Source organism: Mirounga leonina, unplaced genomic scaffold, assembly GCF_011800145.1.
Source record: "Mirounga leonina isolate KUSES-001 unplaced genomic scaffold, KU_Mleo_1.0 Mir_178, whole genome shotgun sequence".
Classification (NCBI taxonomy): Eukaryota; Metazoa; Chordata; class Mammalia; order Carnivora; family Phocidae; genus Mirounga; species Mirounga leonina.
The window spans coordinates 6,020,009-6,041,111 of NW_023270464.1; the positions used below are offsets into that span (position 1 = coordinate 6,020,009).

At 39.9% G+C, this 21,103-nt stretch overlaps 1 pseudogene; it reads left to right on the top strand.

Annotated features, from left to right (window-relative positions):
* The first annotated feature begins 318 nt into the window (after positions 1–318).
* LOC118023184 lies at positions 319–857 on the top strand (annotated as a pseudogene).
* Positions 858–21,103: the final 20,246 nt, after the last annotated feature.

The following is a 21,103-nucleotide window of genomic DNA, read 5'->3' on the forward strand; positions in this document are numbered from 1 at the left end:
ATATATATATATATATATATATATATATATATATATATATATATATAATATTTCATTTGAATTCTAGGGGGAGTGGAGGCAAGGGGATGGCAGGCTCCATGGACGCCTGGGCATAGGCGGATTTTCCTCTCCAGCTGCAGTGACCGATGCTTGCACCCTGCCCGCGTGGAAGCAGCCGCTGGCTCCAGGACTAACCAGCCTCGCTACCACTCCCAGTGCCACGGCCTAGCCTACAGGCGCCCCTGTGCCCCGACTCGCCCGCGCCCCAACTCCCCCAACGGGGTGGTGGTGGCCGGGCCCCCGCGGCTGCCCGCCTCTATGATGAAGTTCCAAGCCCAACCGGACGCGGATGTTATGACCTGGAGGGCTTCAAGAAGCGGATAGCCCTGCCTGTCCTTCCGGAGCGCGCAGAAGGATGAGGTGGCAGCAGCCAGTACCCAGACCAGTGGATTGTCCCTGGAGGAGGAATGGAGCCAGAGGAGGAGCCTGGCAGGGATGTCTTGAGGGAGTTTTATGAAGAGGCTGGAGTCAAAGGAAAATTAGGTAGACTCCTGGGCATATTTGAGCAGAACCAAGACCAAAAGCATACAACATATGTTTATGTTCTTACTGTCACTGAAATATTAGAAGATTGGGAAGATTCTGTTAATATCGGAAGGAAGAGAGAGTGGTTCAAAGTAGAAGATGCCATCGAAGTTGTCCAGTGTCATAAGCCTGTACATGCAGAGTATCTGGGAAAACCTAAAGCTGGGTCTTTCTCCAACCAATGGAAAATCCATGGTCCCTCCCTTCCAGAGAACAGTACCTTGTTTGTGACTGCCGCACAGACCTCTGGGTTGCCATCCAGTATAAGATAGAACTGGAAGGAACTCCCATGTGCAGTTTTACGGGGAGACGTCTCTATTTTCCTTGGCAAACATCTGAATGACGCTTGCAAACTGAATTTGCCATGCCGGATTTTCAAACAATTTTACATGTTTACATATTTTGCAGATGTTTTCAAATCTTTAAAAAAAAAAAAGTGTAAAATATTTTAATAAGCCAAATCCATGTGGAATTTTGTTAGATGACTTAACTGTGCCCCCACCACCCCCCATTTTAGTTGTCATTTTTTTCACAGCATTTTATTCAGTTTTTTTGTCCATTTGATGTCAGGCTGTGGTTTTTGTCAGTCAGCTTACTTGTGGCTAAGTATCTTCTAAATTATTTTCTCATCACAGGATTAACATAGTCAACAAATTCTTCTGTTTTGTAAATTTATGAAAATAATTCTTGATATTAGAGAAATCTATCAATCTGAAAACTTGTTTCATAGGATAACAATTTCTAAATTCCAGATTTGGACTATTTCTGTATAGTTCAATAACTATTTTGACAAAGGACTTAATTTGCTATTTTCAGGAATTTGTCAACTCATTTGTCTAAATTTTCGCAACTGGTATGTCACTAGCTACCTGATATGGCCAGTTACCCCCTATAACTCAATAGTCCTTTAACACAAAGTTTAACTATATACAGTTGGTGATTTTTAGAGAGGTATTGTAAGAAAGATGCATGTAGTAAGTACATCATCCTGAAAAACTGTATTCATGGGATTTGAGTTAGCATGTTAAGTCGCCAATTCCCTTTTTGCATAATTTCTTTACACAGAATGCTTGAGAACCATAATTCCCTCGAGATAAATTCCTTTTAAAATATATTTCCAGTTTTTTCATTTACTGACCCCTCTTTAGTTAAACTTTCTGGTTACCAGTAGTAACCACAGGATTAGAGTCTAACCTCAAATTCTAGTCAGTGGTGACTGCATCACAGTTGAGTAAAATGGCCTTCTTGCTGTTTAGCTGTTATAGACTTAGATTATTAGGACATCTTAAGATGTCTCATCTTTTATAGGTTGCCAATAAGTACAATTTATCCTAGAACTAACAATAGTTAGCACTAGAACATACCTGAACTAAGAATTATTTTGTCTTGTCTTTATACTCACTTCAGATCAAGAATCCCATTGATAAATACATAGCTACCTTGTCTGAAACCCCTGTACTTCTCCAATCAACTCAGAAATAAGACTGGAGGACAAAAACTTTTGAATAAGACATGGCCGGGGGGAGAGTGAAAGATCATTCTGTATGTAGGCATTAGCCTTATAAATATTGTAACTAGTGAGTATAGAGTAGAAAGTAAATATAGTTGTACGTTTGTTCTACAAATTGTTAACCTTTAAAAATATAATTGCTGCTAAAAAATAGAGTGCTGTATACTTAAGGAAAATCGCTGCCACTTTGAGAAAGATCCTGTGCCATAAATGCTGCTGAACTAAATATAAATATTAGTTCACAAATTAATGCTGTCAGAGGAATGAGTAAAGCAGAAAAACTTCTAACCAATGACATTTCATTGTAAGTTATGTAGTGTGATCAAACAAGATCATCCAGAATTTTTATATTTTTCTTTGTACAGAGGTTATGCATCCTGGGTGTTTTTTTTTTTTTTTTTTAAGGAAACATTTTAAATCCACGATTGACACTTTCAATCTTCAATGAACTAAGATTTCTTTGTTTCTCAGTAATATCTGAAGTTTCATTAAATATATACCTTAAAACAGCAGAGAAACTGGATTTTGTATATAAAACTGTCCACCTGAAATGTTGTCACAAGTACTGGGAGAGAGGGGTATCTTGTATATGATATTCTTAGAGGTAATAATGCACGAACTTGATGGGGGGGTGGAGCAAGATGGCGGAGGAGTAGGAGACCTGGATTTCGTCTCCTCTCAGGAATTCAGCTGGATAGGGATCAAACCATTCTGAACACCTACAAACCCAACAGGAGATCGAAGAAAGGAATAGCAACAACTCTCTGAACAGAAAAGCGACCACTTTCTGGAAGGTAGGACGTGTGGAGAAGTGAATCCGAGGCAATATTTGGGAGGATAGACGGCGGGGGAGGGGCCTCCATCGGCCGCTTCAGGCAAGTGATAGAGCCCCGGAGCACAAAATCGGAACTTTTAAAAGTCGGCTCGGCCAAGGGACATCACTCTGGTGGCTAAGCAGGGGGTGGAACCCTCCGGGACAGTGTGGTCTCAGGATCCTCAGGGTCACAGAAAGACCAGGGGTGCCTGAGTGTGGCAGAGCTCCCAGGTAACGGAGCAGGAAAGCTGGCTGCAGAGGCGGAGCCCAGGTGTGGGCTCTCAGCTCGGGGTTGCCATAAACCGTGATCCGCGGCACAGTCAGGCCCCTGCTCCTCCAGCAGGGACCCAACATGCAGCAGATACGGGGAGACTCACCTTCCTCCCCGGGGAGGAGCCACGCGGGAGTGCACCACAGGGATCTGCTGGGTTTGGAGACTCCACCCGGGGTCGGGTGCCAGAGATAGAAACGCACGGTCACAGGCCGGGCGAGCACACAGTGAGGCCGGAGACCGGGGAGACGGGAGTGACTGACGGCTTTTCTCTGGGGGCTCACTGAGAAGCGGGGCCCTGAGTTCTCTGCTCCTCCGGGGCAGAGATTGGGAGGCTGCCATTTTCACTCTCCACCTCCAAAGCTATACGGAAAGCTCGCAGGGAACAAAAGCTGCGGAGAGCAAACCCTAGCAGATTTCGTAGCTGGGAGGGGGCAAGGGCGGGGCAATTCCGCCTCCGGCAGAGACATTTGGAAACCACGGCAACAGGCCCCTCCCCAGAAGATCAGCGAGAACAGCCAGCCAAGACCAAGTTTACCGATCAATGAGAACGGCAGAACTCCAGCACTAGGGGAATACTGCACATAGAATTCATGGCTATTTACCATGATTCTTTAGTCTTTCAAAGTTAATTTTTTTTAACTGTCTTTTTTTCTTTTTGAATTTTTCTTTTTCCCTTTTTCAACCAACATCAATCCCTTTTTTAAAAAAAAAATTATTTTTCATTTTTAGAGTCATATTCTATCCCTTCATAGTAGTTACCCGTATTTTTGGCTTATATATATAAGTTGTTCTCTCTTTAAAATTTTGAGATCGTTTCTTCTAACAGATTAAAATATACCCTAAATCTCTAGTATATGGTGTTTTCTATTCCCCTGCCTGATCACATCCTCTCCCATTTTTTTTTCTTTTTCTTTTTTTAAATACTCTTCTTTCTTTTTTCAAACAACTTCTTATCAATTCCTTTTGTATAATTTTTTATAATTTCCATCTTTACAGTCATATTCCATCCCTTCATCATATCAACCCTTATTTTTGTACATATATAAGTTTTGCTTTCATTAAAATTTTGGGAGGCACTTTCTTCTAAAAGACCAAACTACACCCCAAATCTAGTGTGCGGCACTGATCTATATACCAGCCTGATCATATTTGATCACATTCTGGTTTTTTTTTGTTGTTTTGTTTTGTTTTTTTTTGTTTTTGTTTTGATCTTTATCTTTTTCTTTTTTTTCTTTCTCTTTTTTCTCTCTTTCCCTTTCTTTTTCCACTGCTTCAGGTCTTTTCTGATTTTTTAGAGTATATTTTCTGGGGACGTTGTTACACTGTTAGCATTTTGTTCTCTCATTCATCTATTCTCCTCTGGACAAAATGACAAGATGGAAAAAATCAGCTCAACAAAAAGAACAAGAGGTAGTACCGACTGCCAGGGACCTACTCAATACAGACATTAGCATGATGTCGGATCTAAAGTTCAGAATCATGACTTTAAAGATACTAGCTGGGCTTGAAAAAAGCATGGAAGTTATTAGAGAAACCCTTTCTGGAGAAGTAAAAGAACTAAAATCCAACCAAGTAGAAATCAAAAAGGCTATTAATGAGATGCAATCAAAAATGGGGGCGCTAACTGCTAGAATAAATGAGGCAGAAGAGAGAATCAGTAACATAGAAGATGAAATGATGGAAAATAAAGAAGCTGAGAAAAAGAGAGATAAACAACTACTGGATCACGAGGGCAGAATTCAAGAGATAAGCGATACCATAAGATGAAACAACATTAGAATAATTGGGATCCCAGAAGAAGAAGAAAGAGAGAGAGGGGCAGAAGGTATAATGGAGCAAATTATAGCAGAGAACTTCCCTAATTTGGGGAAGGAAACAGGCATCAAAATCCAGGAAGCACAGAGAACCCCTCTCAAAATCAATAAAAATAGGTCAACACCCCGACATCGAATAGTAAAACTTACGAGTCTCATAGACAAAGAGAAAATCCTGAAAGCAGCTCGGGAGAAGAGATATGTAACCTACAGTGGTAGAAACATTACATTGGCAACAGACCTATCCACAGAGACCTGGCAGGCCAGAAAGGACTGGCAGGATATATTCAGAGCACTAAATGAGAAAAATATGCAGCCAAGAATACTATATCCAGCTAGGCTGTCATTGAAAATTGAAGAAGAGATAAAAAGCTTCCAGGACAAACAAAAACTAAAGGAATTTGCAAACACAAAACCAGCCCTACAGGAAATCTTGAAAGGGGTCCTCTAAGCAAAGAGAGAGCCTAAAAGCAACATAGACCAGAAAGGAACACAGACAATATACGGTAACAGTCACCTTACAGGCAATACAATGGCACTAAATTCCTATCTTTCAATAGTTACCCTGAATGTAAATGGGCTCAATGCCCCAATCAAAAGACACAGGCTATCAGACTGGATTAAAAAACAAGACCCATTGATATGCTGTCTGCAAGAGACTCATTTTAGAACCAAGGACACCCCCAGATTGAAAGTGAGGGAGTGGAAAACCATTTACCATGCTAATGGACACCAAAAGAAAGCTGGGGTGGCAATCCTTATATCAGACAAATTAGATTTTAAACCAAAGACTGTAATAAGAGTTGAGGAAGGACATTATATCCTACTTAAAGGATCTATCCAACAAGAAGATCTAACAATTGTAAATATCTATGCCCCTAACATGGGAGCAGCCAATTATATAAGGCAATTAATAACAAAACCAAAGAAACACATCGACAACAATACAATAATAGTGGGGGACTTTAATACCCCCCTCCCTGAAATGGACAGATCGTCTAAGCAAAAGATCAACAAGGAAATAAAGACTTTAAATGACACACTGGACCAAATGGACTTCACAGACATATTCAGAACATTTCACCCCAAAGCAATGGAATACACATTCTTCTCTAGTGCCCATGGAACATTCTCCAGAATAGATCACATCCTAGGTCATAAATCAGGTCTCAACTGGTACCAAAGATTGGGATCATTCCCTGCCTATTTTCAGACCACAATGCTATGAAACTAGAACTCAATCACAAGAGGAAAGTCGGAAAGAACTCAAATACATGAAGGCTGAAGAGCATCCTACTGAAGAATGAATGGGTCTATCAGGAAATTAAAGAAGAATTAAAAAAATACATGGAAACCAATGAAAATGAAAACACAACTATTCAAAATCTTTGGGATGCAGCAAAGGTAGTCGTAAGAGGAAAGTATATAGCAATAAAAGCCTTCCTCAAGAAACAAGAAAGGTCTCAAGTACACAACCTAACCCTACACCTAAAGGAGCTGGAGAAAGAACAGCAAATAAAGCCTAAACCCAGCAGGAGAAGAGAAATCATAAAAATCAGAGCAGAAATCAATGAAATAGAAACTAAAAGAACAGTAGAACAGATCAATGAAACTAGGAGCTGGTTCTTTGAAAGAATTAACAGATTGATAAACCCCTGGCCAGACTTATCAAAAAGAAAAGGGAAATGACCCAAATTAACAAAATCATGAATGAAAGAGGAGAGATCACAACCAACAGCAAAGAAATACAAACAATTATAAGAACATATTATGAGCAACTCTATGCCAGCAAATTAGATAGCCTGGAAGAAATGGACGCATTCCCAGAGATATATCAACTACCAAAACTGAACCAGGATGAAATAGAAAACCTGAACAGACTTATAACCACTAAGGAAATTGAAGCAGTCATCAAAAATCTCCCAAAAAACAAAAGCCCAGGGCCAGATGGCTTCCCAGGGGAATTCTACCAAACATTTCAAGAAGAATTAATACCTATTCTTCTGAAACTGTTCCAAAAAATCGAAACGGAAGGAAAACTTCCAAACTCATTTTATGAGGCCAGTATTACCTTGATTCCAAAACCAGAAAAAGACCCCATCAAAAAGGAGAATTACACACCAATATCCCTGATGAATATGGATGCAAAATTCTCACCAAAATCCTAGCCAATAGGATCCAACAGTACATTAAAAGGACTATTCACCACGAACAAGTGGGATTTATCCCTGGGCTGCAAGGTTGGTTCAACATCCGCAAATCAATCAATGTGATACAATACATTAACAAAAGAAAGAACAAGAATCATATGATCCTCTCAATAGATGCAGAAAAAGCTTTTGACAAAGTACAGCATCCTTTCTTGATCAAAACTCTTCAGAGTATAGGGATCGAGGGTACATACCTCAATATCATAAAAGCCATTTATGAAAAACCTACAGCGAATATCATTCTCAATGGGGAAAAACTGAGAGCTTTCCCCCTAAGGTCAGGAACGCGGCGGGGATGTCCACTATCACCACTGCTATTGAACATAGTATTGGAAGTCCTAGCCACAGCAATCAGACAACAAAAAGAAATCAAAGGCATCCAAATCAGCAAAGAAGAAGTCAAACTCTCACTCTTTGCAGATGATATACTTTATGTGGAAAACCCAAAAGACTCCACCCCAAAACTGCTAGAACTCATACAGGAATTCAGTAAAGTGGCAGGATATAAAATCAATGCACAGAAGTCAGTGGCATTCCTATACACCAACAACAAGACAGAAGAAAGACAAATGAAGGAGGTGATCCCATTTACAATTGCACCCAAAACCATAAGACACCTAGGAATAAATGTAACCAAAGAGGCAAAGGAGCTATACTCAGAAAACTATAAAATACACAGGAAAGAAATTGAGGAAGACAGAAAGATGGAAAAACGTTCCATGCTCATGGATTGGAAGAACAAATATTGTGAAGATGTCAATGCTACCTAGAGCAATCTACACATTCAATGCAATCCCCATCCAAATACCATCCACTTTTTTCAAAGAAATGGAACAAATAATCCTAAAATTTTTATGGAACCAGGAAAGACCCCGCATAGCCAGAGGAATGTTGAAAAAGAAAAGCAAAGCCGGCGGCATCACAATTCCGGACTTCTAGCTCTATTACAAAGCTGTCATCATCAAGACAGCATGGTAGTGGCACAAAAACAGACACATAGATCAATGGAACAGAATAGAGACCCCAGAAATGGACCCTCAACTCTATGGTCAACTCATCTTTGAGAAAGCAGGAAAGAATGTCCAATGGAACAAAGACAGTCTCTTCAACAAATGGTGTTGGGAAAATTGGATAGCCACATGCAGAAGAATGAAACTGGACCATTTCCTTACACCACACACAAAAATAGACTCCAAATGGTTGAAAGACCTCAATGTGAGACAGGAGTCCATCAAAATCCTAAAGGCGAACACAGGCAGCAACCTGTTAATATATGTTAAGAAAAAAAAAAAAAAAGAAGAAGAAGAAGGTAGCAGGAGGGGAAGAATGAAGCGGGGGAAATTGGAGGGGTAGACAAACCATGAGAGACGATGGACTCTGAAAAACAAACTGAGGGTTCTGGAGGGGAGGAGGGTGGGAGGATGGGTTAGCCTTGTGGTGGGTATTGAGGAGGGCACATTCTGCATGGAGCACTGGGTTTTATGCACAAACAATGAATCATGGAACACTTCATCTAAAACTAATGATGTAATGTATGGGGATTAACATAAGAATAGAAAAAAATAAAAGAAAAATAATTAAAAAAAAGCAAATCAGCAAATAAATCTTACAAACTGAAAGCATCAAGCAAGTTTTGAGGGTTTAAAACAGCTCACATAGTTGTGTTTCACAGGGACAGATATTATCACTATGGCAATATTTTTCTGAGTTCCTTAAGAACATTTGCTAGATGTTGTGGAATGTTCAGGCATGGTCTGTGAAAACACCACGTAAAGAGCATCATTTGGGTAGAGAAAATCGTCTCCAGTTTATGTCCAAGAAAGATATCGTCCTCTATAGAATCATTTGAGAAAGTTTAATGTACAAAATCTTAAATTAAAAACATAAACTAGGAGATAATTACTTGTATTACAATGGGAGTCATCTTTTCTTTTCAATGGTCAGCTTTCCTAACATACTAAAACATTATTAACAAGTGCACGAAAGATACTCAACATCCTTAGTCATCAGGGAAATGCAAATCAAAACCAAAATGAGGTACCACTTCTCACATATCAGGTAGCTAGGGTCCCTCATGGTTTGTTTCCCTCACTCTTCTTTTTTTTTTCCCTTTCCCATGTGTTCATCTGCTTTTTTCCTAAATTCTACATATGAGCAAAATCATATGGTGTTTGTCTTTCTCTGACTTATTTTGCTTAGCATAATACCCTCTAGCTCCATCCACGTCATTGGAAATGGCAAGAATTTCGTTCTTTTTGATGGCCAAGTAATATTCCATTTTATATACACATATCACATCTTCTTTATCCATTAATCAGTCGATGGACACTTGAGCTCTTTCCATAGTCTGACAATTGTTGACAATGCTGCTATAAACATCAGGGTGCATGTACCCCTTCGGATTTGTATTTTTGTATTCCTTGGGTAAATACCTAGCAGGGTAATTGCTGTGCCATAGGGTAGTTCTAGTTTTAACTTTTTGAGGAAACTCCACACTAGTTTCCAGAGTGGTTGTATTAGTTTGCATTCCCACCAGAAGTGTAAGGAAGTTCCCCTTTCTCTGCATCCTTACCAACATTTGTTGTCTCCTGAGTTGTTAATTTTAGCCATTCTGACAGGTGTGAGGTGATATCTTATTGTGGTTTTTATTTGTATTTCCCTGATGATGAGTGATGTTGAACATTGTTTCATGTGTCTGTTAGCTATTTGTATATCTTCTTTGGAGAAATGTCTGTTCAAGTCTTCTGCCCATTTCTTGACTGGATTATTTGTTTTTTGGGTGTTGAGTTTGAGAAGTTCTTTATAGGTTTTGGATACTAACCCTTCATCAGTTATGTCATTTGGAAATATATTCTCCAATTCCCATAAGCTGCCTTTTAGTTTTGTTGATTGTTTCTTTGCTGTGCAAAAGCTTTTTATCCTGATGAAGGCCTAATAGTTCATTTTTGCTTTTGATTCCCTTGCCTCTCAAGATATGTCTAGCAAGAAGTTGCGGCAGCAGAGGTCAAAGAGGTTGCTGTCTGCATTCTCCTATAGGATGGTGATGGATTCCTATCTTCCATTTAGGTCTTTCATCCATTTTGAATTTAGTTTTGTGGAGGGTGTAAGAAAGTGGTTCAGTTGATTTTATTAAATCATTCAAGAATCACCTCTTAGTTTCATTGATCTGTTTTACTGTTTTTTGTTTGTTTGATTCTATATCTTTTATTTCTGCTCTAATTTTTATTATTTCCGATCATCTGCTGGCTTTAAGCTTTGTTTGGGGTTCCTTTTTTAGCTCCTGTAGGTGTAAGGTTAGGTTGTGTATTTGAGACTTTTCATGCTTCTTCTGGTAGGCCTGTATTGCAATATAATTCCTTCTTAGGACAGCCTTTGCTGCATCAGAAAGGTTTTGGACTGTTGTGTTTTTATTTTCATTTGTTGCCATGTATTTTTTTATCTTCTTTAATTTTGTGGTTAATGCATTTATTCTTTAGTAGGATGTTCTTTAATCCCCATTTATTTGTGGTCTCTAAGATTTTTTTCTTGTGGTTGACTTCCAGTTTAATAGTTTTGTGGTCTACATAAAAAAAAATAATGATGTACTATATGTTGGCTAATTGAACATAATAAAAAAATAAAATAAAAATAAAACATGCTAACTACATATATAGACAAAAAATAGTGTTGTGGTCTGAAAATATGCATGGCATGATCTCAGTCTTTTTGTATTTGTTGAGACCTGATTTGTGACTCAGTATGTGATCTATTCTGGAGAATGTTCCATGTGCGCTGGAACAGAATGTGTGTTCTGCTGCTTTAGGATGAAATGTTCTGAATATATCTATTATGTCCATCCAGTCAAATGTGTCATTCAAAACCATTTTTTCCTTGTGGATTTTCTGCATAGATGATCTGTCCATTGCTATAATTGTGGTGTTAAAATCCCCTACTATTATAATATTATCAATGAGTTCATTTATGTTTGTTATTAATGGATTTATGTATGTGCTTACTCCCAATTTGGGGGCATAAGTATTTATAATTGTTAGCTCTTCCTGATGGATAGACCACTTAATTATGATATAATGCCCTGCTTTATATCTTGTTAGTTTTTGGTTTAAAATCTAGTTTGTCAGATATAAGTATGGCTACTCTGGCTTTCTTTTACTGTCCATTAGCATGATAGATGGTTCTCCATCCCCTCACTTTCAATCTGCAGGTGTCTTTAGGTCTAAAATGAGTCTCTTACAGGCAGCATATAGATGAGTCTTGTTTTTTTATCCACTCTGACACACGTTGTCTTTTGATTGGAGCATTTGGTCTATTTACATTTAGAGTGATTGCTGATAGATATGAATTTGGGGCCATTGTGATAATCTTAAAGTTGGAATTTCTGGTGATGTTCTCTGTTCCTTTCTGGTCTTTGTGCTTTTGGTCTTTTTCCCCCAAAAGAGTCCCCTCTAATATTTCTTGCAGGGGTGATTTAGTGAACTCCTTTAGTTTTTGCTTGTCTGGGAAACTCTTTATCTTTCCTTCTATTCTTTTTTTTTTTTTTAAGATTTTTTATTTATTTGACAGAGAGAGAGACAGTGAGAGAGGGAACACAAGCAGGGGGAGTGGGAGAGGGAGAAGCAGGCTTTCCTCTGATCAGGGGGCCCAATGCCGGACTTGATCCCAGGACTCTGGGATCATAACCTGAGCCAAAGGCAGATGCTTAATGACTGAGCCACCCAGGCATCCCTCTTTCCTTCTATTCTGAATGACAGCTTTGCTGGATAAAATATTCTTGGCTATATATTGTTCTCATTTATCCCATTGAATATATCATGATACTTCCATCTGGGCTGTCACATTTCTGTGGACAGATCTGCTCTGAATCGGTTCTGTCTTCCCTTGTAGGTTTTTCCGGGCTTTCTGCTTTCAGGATTCTTTCCTTGTTTGTATGTTTTGTGAATTTGACTATGATATGTCATGGTGATGGTGGGCTTTTGTTGAATTTATTGAGAGTTCTTTGTGCTTCTTGGATTTCAATGTCTGTTTTCTTCTTCAGGTTAGGGAAGTTTTCAGCTATAATTTGCTCAAATAAACCTTTTGCACCTTTTTCTTCCTCTTCTGGGACTCTTATGATACAAATGTTATTATTTTTAAAGAGTCACTGAGTTCCCTAGGCCTAGGTTCATGACCCAATAACTTTCTTTCCCTCTTTTTTTTTTTAGCTTCATTTTTTTTTACATAATTTTATCTTCTATATCACTGATTCATTCCTCTGATTTGTCCATCCTCATTTTCATTGCATGCATTCAGTTCTTCATCTTGGTTATAGCATTTTTTTTATTTCAGCCTGACAACTGTTTAGTTCTTTTTTCTCTGTGGTAAAGGATTCTCTAGAGTGTCCTCTATGCTTTTCTCAAGCCCAGCTAGTACCCTTATGATTATTGTTTTAAATTCTGGTTCGGACATCTTACTTGTATATGCATTGTATATGTATATGATATGTATTAAATCCCTGTCTGTGATTGCTTCTTGTTCTTCCTTTTGGGGTGAATTCCTCTGTCTTTTCATTTTGTCTGGGTCATTGCTTTCTTGTGTGATTGTTATGAAAGCCTGTTGTATTACTGCCCCTGAGAGTAATGACTATATTAATAAGAGGTCCAAAAAACAAAAAGAAAATTGGAGGGGGGAGCTAGATCCTAGGTGTGTTTTGGCCTACCTATTAAAAGAAACTATATCCAGGGGAATCTGTGTGGCTCAGTCAGTTAAGCATCCTACTCTGATTTCGGCTCAGGTCATGATCTCATCTTTATGAGATTGAGTCCCATGTCAGACTCCATGGTCAGTGTAGATTCTGCTTGGGATTTTCTCCTTCTCCCTCTGTCTCTCCTCTTGTTCACTCACACATACACACTCTCTCTCTCTGTAAAATAAATAAATATTTTTTTTTAAAAGAAGTTAGATAAAAAAAAAAGGAAGCTAGATCCTAGGTACATTTTGGTTTGCTTATTGAATAAATTAGATTCAAAAAAGGAAGCCAAGTCCTATCTATTTCCCCTAGAATTGAAGCTTTGCAGCACTCTATGATCAATAGACAGTGTGTGTCAAGTTTTTGTGCTGGTCTTCTGGGGGTTGGGTTTGCTGCACTGATTCTCAGGGAGATTTGCCCTAGTGGAGATGTACCTGCAGGGTGTAGGGGAGTGGGGGTTGGTGTAAGTGGATCTGATCTCCAGTGGTTGGCATTGTTTTGCTCACTAAAGTTGATCAGTGCTGATGGGCTGGGGTGGGGGGACATGGCACCGCTCTGCTTTCTCATCCCCAGAGTGGGGAGTTCACACCTGACACTCTTCAGGAAGTTCTCACCAAAGAGCAATCACCCTTTTGTGTCCCCAGCTTCTTTCAGATCCCTGCCTTCACTCTGTCTGTGTCTGAGCTGTCAGACTGCCGGGCAGAACAGTACTCTTGTGTTTTATCTCAGGTGTGGCTGGGTTTCAAAACTCCAAATTTTGGAAACCCACACATGGGACATGTGCTGATCCTCTGTGGGAGGGACTTGCCACACTGTGGTTGGTGTTGATTTGTTCCAGAAATTGGTCATGAGACCATGCAGCAGTTCAGAGTTTATGGTAAAGTGCATCGAAAATCCAGCACCAAGGGTTGTTTCCTTCAGCCAGTGTCTCGATTCCTATGTTAGGGAACAGTGCAGCACATTGGTGCTGCCAGTTCTTTTGTCCCCAGAGAGGCAAAACCCCCCACTCCCAAATGTACTCCAAGAAAGAGAACTGTTTTTCCTTGTGCAACCAGGGGATCCTCAGACCACGCTGTTCATTACTAGGTCTCAGCCCTCCTTCCCTGCCAGAGCAACACTAGACCCACCAGGCATCCCTGGCAATGATATGGACTTCAAAACCAGATCTTGCACTCGGCTGGTTATAAAAACTTGTGGTAGTCAACCCCTCTTCTTTTCCCAGTCTATTGTTTAGGGGAAGAGATTTTCTTGTGCAATACCCTGCATGCGCTTTATCTCTCTCTCTTTAGTGTGTGTGTATGTGTGTGTGTGTGTGTGTGTGTGTGTGATCAGTGCTCCCCTCCCCTCTGTAGCACCTGCAGTTCTTTTCTCCCCCAACTCAACTCTCCATGGCTTCTACCTTCCACAATGTGGTCACTTTTCTATCTCTAGTTGTGCAGTTTGTTTCTCAGTCCTCAGATCAATTTCTTGAGTGTTCAGAATTATTTGGTATTCATCTAGCTGTGTTCAAGGAATAAGGCAAGCTTGGGGTCCCCTTACTCCTCTGCCATCTTAACTCCCACTTCAACAAACTTTCTTTTCAATGACAGTTTTCTCTTAATCTGTTGGCCTCACCATACCTGAATAACACCAAAACCTACATCAATCTGGGAATGTGCTGTCTTGCCTGCACTTGGCACCACTGCTCTCTGTGCATTTTCCAGGTGGTCATCAAGTCTCAACAGGAATTTAGAACTTGAAAGCTGAATCCTCCCTTATTCTGAGATGTGTTATTTACCTAGCATTTGGAACAATACTCTAGGGACATTTGTTTTTGTTTGTTTGTATGTTTCTTTTTTTTTAAATTATGTTTTGTTAATCACCTTACATTACATCATTAGTTTCTGATGTACTGTTACATGATTCATTGTTTGCATATAACACCCAGTACTCCATGCAGAACATGCCCTCTTTAAAACTCATCACCAGGCTAACTCAACCCCCCACACCCCTGCCTCTAGAACCCTCACTTTGTTTCTCAGAGTCCATAGTCTCTCATGGTTCATCTCCCCCTCCAATTTCCCCCCTTCATTCTTCCCCTCCTGCTATCTTCTAAAAATGAAAAATAAAAATGTTTTTTAAAAAATAAAAATGTTTTTTTAAAAAGGGATTGATAAGATGTTGGTTGAAAAAGGGAAAAAGAAAAATTTTTTAAAAAGTTAAAAAAAAATTAACTGAAAGACTAAAGAATCATGGTAAAAAAGTCATGGATTCTATGTGCATTGTTCCCCTAGTGCTGGAGTTCTGCCATTCTCACTGATGGGTAAACTTGGTCTTGGCTGGCTGTTCTTGCTGATCTTCTGGGGGAGGGGCCTGTTGCCATGGTTCTCAAATGTCTTTGCGAGAGGCAGAATTGCCCACCCTTGCTGGTCCAGGCTAAGTAATCTGCTCGGGTTTGCTCTCCGGAGCTTTTGTTCCCTGCAAGCTTTCTGTACAGCTTTGGAGGCCGAGAGTGAAAATGGCAGCCTCCCAATCTCCACTCCAGAGGAGCCAAGAACTCGGGCCCTGCTCCTCAGTGAGCCCCCAGAGAAAAGCAGTCAGTCACTCCTGTGTCCCCGGTCTCCAGCCACACTCCATGCTCACCCAGCCTGTGACTGAGCATTTCTATCTTTGGCACCCGACTCAGTGTGGAGTCTCCAAACCCAGCAGATCCCTGCAGTGCACTCCCGTGCCGCTCCTCCCAGGGGAGGAAGGGGAGTCTCCCCGGATCTGCTGCATGTTGGGTCCCTGCTGGAGGAGCAGTGGCCTGACTGTGCCGCGGATCATGATTTAGGGCAACCCCAAGCTGAGAGCCCACGCCTGAATTTCCTTGATGGCTAATGATAATGAACATTTTTTATGCGTCTGTTAGCCATTGGTATGTCTTCTTTTGAGAATTGTCTGTTCATGTCTTCTGCCCATTTATTGACTTGATTTTTTTGTTGTTGTTGAGTTTGAGAAGTTCTTTATAGATCTTGGATGCCAGGCCTTTATCTGTAGTGTCATTTGCAAATATCTTCTCCCATTCTGTGGGTTGTCTCTTTGTTTTGTTGACTGTTTCCTTTGCTGTGCAGCAGCTTTTAATCTTGATGAAGTCCCAAAAGTTCATTTTCACTTTTGTTTCTCTTGCCTTTGGGGACGTGTCTTGAAAGAAGTTGCTGTGGTCCATATTGAAGAGGTTACTGCCTATGTTCTCTAGGATTTTGATGGATTCCTGTCTCACATTGAGGGATTTCATCCATTTTGAGTCTATTTTTCTGTATGTTGTAAAGAAATGGTCCAGTTTCATTCTTCTGCATGTGGCTGTCCAATTTTCCCAGCACCATTTATTGAAGAAACTGTCTTTTTTTCCATTGGATGTTCTTTTCTGCTTCATCAGAAATATTTGACCACAGAGTTGAGGGTCCATATCTGTGCTCTCTATTCTGTTCCATTGGTCTATATGTCTGTTTTTGTGCCAGTACCATGCTGTCTTGGTGATCACAGCTTTGCAATATATAGCTTGAGATTGGGCAAGATGATGCAACCAGCCTTGTTTTTCTTTTTCAACATTTCCTTGGTGATTTGGGGTCTTTTCTGGTTTCATACAAATTTTAGGATTGTTCCAGCTCTTTGAAAAATCTCATTGGTATTTTGATCAGGATGGCATTGAAAATATAGATTGCTCTGGGCAGCATAGACATTTTAACAATGTTTATTCTTCCAATCCATGATCACGGAATTTTTTTCCATCTTTTTGTGTCTTCCTCAACATCTTTCATAAGTGTTCTGTAGTATCTAGAGTATAGATTCTTTATCTCTTTGTTTAGGTTTATTCCAAGGTATCTTATGGTTTTGGGTGCTATTATAAATGGAGTCAATTCCCTAATTTCTCTTTCTTAAGTTACATTGTTAGTGTATAGAAAATCAACTGATTTCTGTGCATTGATTGTATCCTGCCACATTACTGAATTGCTGTATGAGTTCTAGTAATTTGGGGGTGGAGCCTTTTGGATTTTCCACATAAAGTATCATGTCATCTGAAGAGAGAAAGTTTGACTCCTTCTCTGCCAATTTAAATATATTTTATTTCTTTTTGTTTGGTTGCTGAGGCTAGGGCTTCTAGTACTATGTTGAACAATAGTGGTGAGCGTGGGAATTCCTGTCATGTTCCTGATCTTAAGGGAAAGGCTCTCAGCTTTTCCCCATTGAGAATGATATTCGCTGTGGGCTTTTCATAGATGATTTTTATGAATTTCAGGTATGTCCCCTCTATCCCTACACTCTGAAGAGTTTTAATCAGAAATGGATGCTCTATGTTGTCAAATGCTTTTTCTGCATCAATTGAGAAGATTATATGGTTCTTGTCTCTTCTCTTATTAATGTGTTCTATCACATTGATTGATTTGCAAATGTTGAACCACCCTTGAATCCTGGGAATAAACCCCACCTGGTCGTGATGGATAATTCTTTTAATGTACAGTTGGATCCTATTGGCTAGGATCTTGTTGACAATTTTGGCATCGATATTCATCAGGGATATTGGTCTGTAATTCCCCTTTTTGATGGGGTCCTTGCCTGGTTTTGGGATCAAGGCAATGCTGGCCTCATGGAACGAGTTTGGGAGTTTTCCTTCTGTTTCTATCTTTTTTTTTTAAGATTTTATTTATTTATTCATGAGAGACAGAAAGAGAGAGAGAGAGAGGCAGAGGGAGAAGCAGACTTCCCGTGGAGCAGGAAGCCTGATGCGGGACTCGATCCCAGGACTCTGGGATCATGACCTGAGCCGAAGGCAGACGCTTAACCATCTGAGCCACCCAGGCGCCTGAGTGTTTCTATCTTTTGAAACAGCTTCAGGAGAATAGGTATTATTTCTTCTTTAAATGTTTGGTAGAATTCCCCAGGGAATCCATCAGGCCCTGTACTCTTGTTTTTTGGGAAGGTTTTGATCACTGTTTCAATTCTGTTACTGTTTATTAGTCTATTCCAATTGTCAATTTCTTCCTGATTCAGTCTTGTAGTTTATAGATTTCCCGGAAGGCATCCATTTCTTCCAGTTGCTTAATTTATTGGCATACAGTTGTTGATAATAATTTCTAATAATTGTTTCTACTTCCTTGGTGTTAGTCATGATCACTCCCCTTTCATTCATAGTTTTATTAATTTGGGTCCTTTCTCTTTTCTTCTGGATAAGTCTGGCCAGTGGCTTATCAATTTTATTAATTCTTTCAAAGAATGAACTTCTAGTTCATTCATCTGCTCTACTGTATTTCTAATTTCTAATTCATTGATCTCTCCTCTAGTCTTTATTATTTATCTTCTCCTGCTTGACTTAGGCTTTATTTGTTGTTCTTTCTCCAGTTCTTTAAGGTATAAAGTTAGCTTGTGTATTTGGGATTTTTCTCTCTTTTCTTTTTCTTTTTTCTTTCTTTCTTTCTTTCTTTCTTTCTTTCTTTCTTTCTTTCTTTCTTTCTTTCTTTCTTTCTTTCTTTCTTTTTTTTCTTTTTTTTTTTTTTTGAGTGAGGCTTGGATGGCTATGTATTTCCCCCTTGGGACCGCCTTTACAGTATCCCATAGGTTTGGGACTGATGTGTTTTCATTCTCATTGGTTTCAATGAATTGTTTAAGTTATTTAATTTCTGGTTGACCCAAACATTCTTAAGCGGGATGCTCTTTAGCTTACAAGTGTTTGAATTCCTTCCATATTTTTTCTTGTGATTGAGGTCCAGTTTCAAAGCATTGTGGTCTGAAAATATGCAGGGAATAATCTCAATCTTTTGATATCAGTTGAGACCTGATTTGTGACCCAGTATGTGTTATATTCTGGAGAATGTTCCTTGTGCATTCGAGAAGAATGAATATTCTGTTGTTTTAGGGTAGAAGGTTCTGTATATATCTCTGAAGTCCATCTGGTCCAGTGTATCATTCAAAGCTCTTTTTCCTTTGTTGGTCTTCTGCTTAGATTATCTGACTATTGCTGACAGTGGAGTGTCAAGGTCTCCTACAATTAACGTATTATTATCAGTATGACTCTTTATTTTGGTTAACAGTTGGCTTATAAAGTTGGCTGCTCCCATGTTGGAGGCATAGATATTTACAATTGTTAGATCTTCTTTTTGGATAGACCCTTTAGGAATTATATAGTTTCCTTCTGTGTCTCTTACTACAGTCTTTAGCTTAAAATCTAATTTGTCTGATATAAGGATGCTACCCTAGCTTTCTTTTGAGGTCCGTTGGCATGAAAAGTGGTTCTCTATCCCCTCACTTTAAGTTTGGATGTATCTTTAGGTTCAGAATGAGTCTCTTGTAGACAGTATGTGGATGGGTCCTGTCTTTTTATCCAACCTGCAACCCTGTGCCATTTCATGGGAGCATTTAGGTCATTCACGTTGAGAGTGATTATTGAAAGATATGATTTTATTGCCATTATGTTGCCTGTGAAGTCCTTGTTTCTATAGATTGTAAACTTCTGCTCTATATTACTCTTGGAGTCTTTCTTCTTTTAGAGAACCCCCCTTAATATTTCTTGCTGGGCTGGCTTAGTGGTCACATATTCTTTCAGTTTCTGCCGGTCTTGGAAGAAACTGTCCTTGTCTCTTCATCCTTTCTGAATGACAGCCTTGTTGTTCTTGACTGCATCTTCTCATTTAGTACCCTGAATATGTCTTACCAGCCCTTTCTGGCTTGCCAGATCTCTGTGGATGGGTCTGATGTTATTCTGATGTTCCTCCCTCTGTATGTAAGAAATCTCTTCCCCTTAGCCTCTTTCAAGATTGTTTCCTTGGATCTAAGATTTGTGAATTTTACTATTATATGTTGGGGAGTCAGTCTGTTCTCATTGATCCTGGAGGGGTCCTCTCTGCCTCTTGGACACAAATACTTATTTCCTTACCCAGATTAGGGAAGTTCTCAGCTACAATTTGCTCAAATATATCTTCTAGACCTCTCTCTCTCTCCACCCCCTCAGGGATTCCAATAATTCTGACATTTCATGGCATCATTAATATCTCTCAGTCTGATCTCTTGGGCTTTCATCTGTTTTTTTCAGGCCTCCTCAGTTTCCTTCTTTTCTATCATCTTATATTCTAGCTCACTAATTTGTTCTTCTGTGTCATTTACCCTGGCAGTCAGAGTCTCCAGTTGGGACTGTATTTCATTCATAGCATTTTTAAGTTCGGCCTGATTAGATCTCATTTCTGCCCTTAGAGATTCAATATTGTCACTAATATTTTTCTCAAGCCTAGATAGCAACTTCATAATTGTTACTCTGAAGTCTATTTCTGACATCTTGTTTATATCCATATCCATTATGTCTGTGGCAGAGACCACAATCTCTGATTCTTTTCTTTGTTGGGAGTTCCTCCTCTTAGTCACTCTGCTGGGGGGTGGTTGAGGGAATGCACAAAGTCCAAAGTATTAACCACAACCCAAGGAAGATGTACCTGTTTTATAAGGACCTTAGTGTTGCCGTCCTCTTGTTCTTCCAGCCTGTCTTCTGGGGTATGGGCCTGCCCCGCTATTACCCTGCTTGGGCAGAGTTGTCCTGCCCCCTGGAGAGTGGGTGGGCTCAGTGAAAACCGTTTGTTTGTTTGTTTGTTTGTTTGTTTTTTGGCGGGAGGGGCTTTTGTTCTCTGGCAGCTTTCCCTAGTGGCTTTCCTCATCTCTTCCAAGAGTCAGAGCAGAAGTGACAGCATCCAAACCTCCCTCTCAGAACAGAAAAATCGCAGTCTGTTCTTCATTGAGCTCTCCAGGCCACACTGTCTCCATTTCTGTCTGTGCTGCTAAAAACTGCAACCTCCCTGGTTGTGCCCCACAGCAACACTCCCAGCAGTGAAACCCAGGGCCAGGCACATCTCTGCCCTTTGTTCTTCTAAAACCTCGAGCCACCCCCAGTTCATGCACACACACCTGCAGCTCCTGGATCCATCTGGGGACTGCACTAAAGTCCTTTCCCTGACACTACCAGCCTGTGAGCCTATGCCCGGTCCCCAGCATGGGACACTTTTGTGCTCTGGTGTTATATCACCTTCCTGGCGCCAGCTTATGACGGCTTCCTCCCCTTTCTGTTTATCTTCTGATATCTGTACTCAGAATCATGGCTCCCCATTTCATACCTCAAGACCATCAGAGATACTCTGTTTGTAGAGATCCAGATATATATTCTTACATCTCAGGCT